This window comes from Lepisosteus platostomus, chromosome 6 (assembly GCF_059453375.1).
Source record: "Lepisosteus platostomus isolate fLepPlt1 chromosome 6, fLepPlt1.hap1, whole genome shotgun sequence".
In the NCBI taxonomy this organism is placed as follows: Eukaryota; Metazoa; Chordata; class Actinopteri; order Semionotiformes; family Lepisosteidae; genus Lepisosteus; species Lepisosteus platostomus.
Window position 1 is genome coordinate 2,501,197 of NC_142616.1, and position 3,201 is coordinate 2,504,397.

Here is a 3,201-nt window from a genome sequence, read left to right on the forward strand (position 1 = left end):
CTGTGGGAGGTGTACTGGTCGTATATCACCACCAGGTGGTGCCAGAGCTGAATGTGTCCATCTGCCTGATACTGATATAGAGTAAAGCTACGTAGTTCAGGTGGGGAGCTGCGTCAGCATGCGTAGGCTGCAAATGAACAAGTAGTAGGTTTATTCTATGCTGAAAAAAAGAAGAAGAAAGAGAACACAACGTTTCGGCCGTGGAGCCTTCTTCAGGTGTGAGAGAGACAGGGCAGTGGGCTAAGGTAAAGTAGCGGGAGAACAAAGGTTGGGAGGGAGGAGGAGTGAGAGGCGGGAGCAGGGGACAGAAAGAGAGGCCAATCAAGAGGTGTGAAGTCAGAATGGGTGCAGAGAGGTGTGAAATGAAACTTCCAATGAATGGAGAAAATTTAAAAGAACAGTAGTCTGTCGTTAAGGGAAGGGAGAGTGTGTGATCCTAGCTGCAGGATAATTTTGGTTTCGGTGGTCTTTCTGATGTATGAGTTCATTGTGATGAATAATAAACCTATAACTTGTTCCTCCATAGAGTAAAGCTGTCTGGATGGAGATTGAATTAACCTTTACTGCCCCTAAGGGCATTATAAATACATCTAGATTGGCTGGACTGGGAGCTGGATTAATTATTAACTGGGATTCTAATCAGACTCCACTGGCACTGACAGAGCAGTCTGAGACTCTCCAGGCTGGACTGGTCTGACTGGACTGGGAGCTGGATGAGTTCTGAACTGGGATTATAATCAGACTCCACTGACACTGACAGAGCAGTCTGAGACTCTCCAGGCTGGACTGGTCTGACTGGACTGGGAGCTGGATGAGTTCTGAACTGGGATTAGAATCAGACTCCACTGACACTGACAGAGCAGTCTGAGACTCTCCAGGCTGGACTGGTCTGACTGGACTGGGAGCTGGATGAGTTCTGAACTGGGATTATAAGCAGACTCCACTGACACTGACAGAGCAGTCTGAGACTCTCCAGGCTGGACTGGACTGACTGGACTGGGAGCTGGATGAGTTCTGAACTGGGATTCTAATCAGTCGTGATTCTGGGGGATGTTTCTCTCCTCCTCTCCTCTCCACACTCCTCCCATTCCTGGGCTCTCCTGCGCCGCATTATGACAGGAGCAGCTCCCCACACATTACTCACACACAATTACACACTCACACACATACACACAATTACACACTCACACACATACACACAATTACACACACTCACACACAATTACACACTCACACACACACACATAATTACACTCACACACTCACACACATACACATAATTACACACACACACTCACACACATACACATAATTACACACACACACTCACACACAATTACACACTCACACACATACACATAATTACACACACACACACACACACACACACACACACACACACACACACACACACACACACACACACACACACACACACACACGGTCTCAGTGGGGGGGGTGGGGACCTGCTGCCAGAACACACTCACCCCCCTATTCCGACTCCTTCCTCTGGGCTGCAGGAGTCAATTATTCATGAGACCTTCACGAGCAAATTAACTGAGTTTCTTCCATCAAACTGTCGTCTTCCCTTTCTCCTCTCTCTCCTGCTCCTCTCTCCTCTCTCCCCTTTCTCTCTCCTCTCCCCTCTCCCCTCTCCCCTCTCTCCTCTCTCTTTCTCCTCTCTCCCTCTCTCTCTCTTCACTCAGTTTCAGTTCAATTCAAGGTGCTTTATTAGCATGACCGATGGGTACAATCAGTGTTGCCAAAGCAAATAAAAATAATAAAATTAACATGGAACAAAACATAAAATAGAAGACATGTTACAGACATTTACAACAAAGACATATTATAAAATATTGACATATACTGTAGGCGGCTGGAGCATTATTGGGAGACAGACTCACTGTTCCTCTCTCTCTCCCCCTCCTCTCCTCTCTCCCCCCCCCCTCCCCTCTCTCTCCCCCTCCTCTCCCCTCTCTCCTCTCTCTCTAACCCTCTCAGCACTTTTCCAGTGTGGTTACCTAGGCAACCCCATGTCTTGGAGCAAAAACCATTCTTCTCCATCTCACACACACACACACACACACACACACACACACAGACACACACACACACACACACACAGACACTGCAGGTGAACACATACTAACACATTGCAGGTGAACACACACTCACACACAGACACACACTGTAGGTGAACACACACTACTTACAGATGAACATACACACACAGACACACTGCAGGTGAACACATACACACACATTAACACACACTGCAGATGAATGCATGCACTGCAGGTGAACACACACAAAACTGTGGGTGAGCACACACACACGGCAGGTGAATACACACTCACACTGCGGGTGAACACACTCACAAACTGCATGTGAACACACACTGTAGATGAACACACACCCACACTGAGGGTGAACACACACTGCAGGTGAAGACACCCACACATTCATGCACTTCATGTGAACACACTTGAACACATTCACACACACGCACACAATGCAGATGAAAACACACATTCACACACACTTCATGTGAACACACTCGCACACCCATTCACACACACTGCAGGTGAACACACTCACATTCACTGCAGGTAAACACACTCACTGCAGGTGAGCTCACACTCACACACTGTAAGAGAACACACACTCACACTGTAGGTGAACACACACACTCACACTGCAGGTGAACACACACGCACACACTGCGGTGAACACACTCACATTGCAGGTGAACACGCACACACTGCGGTGAACACACGCACACTGCAGCTGAACACACTGCAGGTGAACACATTCACACTACAGGTGAGCTCACACTCTCACATACTGCGGGTGAACATTCACACTGCGGGTGAACACACACTCACACACTGCGGTGAACACACTTGCACTGCAGGTGAGCTCACTCGCTCACACACTGCGGGTGAACATACTCACACTGCTGGTGAACACACACACACACACACTGTGGTGAACACACTCACTGCAGGTGAACATAGTCACACTGCAGGTAAACACACACACTCACACTGCGGGTGAACACACACTCACACTGCAGGTGAACACACGTGCTCACACACTGCAGGTGAACACACTCTCACACTGCGGGTGAACACTCACTCTCACACTGCGGGTGAACACCCTCACTCAGAGATCAGTAACTACGCACTGACTCCTGCTGAC

The 3,201-nt window shown here is 48.6% G+C and overlaps 1 protein-coding gene across 1 annotated transcript in view; it reads left to right on the forward strand.

Moving 5' to 3' along the window:
* Positions 1 to 3,201, forward strand: part of LOC148659587 (ceramide synthase-like) — a 164,848-nt gene that overhangs the window by 147,262 nt on the left and 14,385 nt on the right. The gene's annotated exons all lie outside the window — the stretch shown is intronic.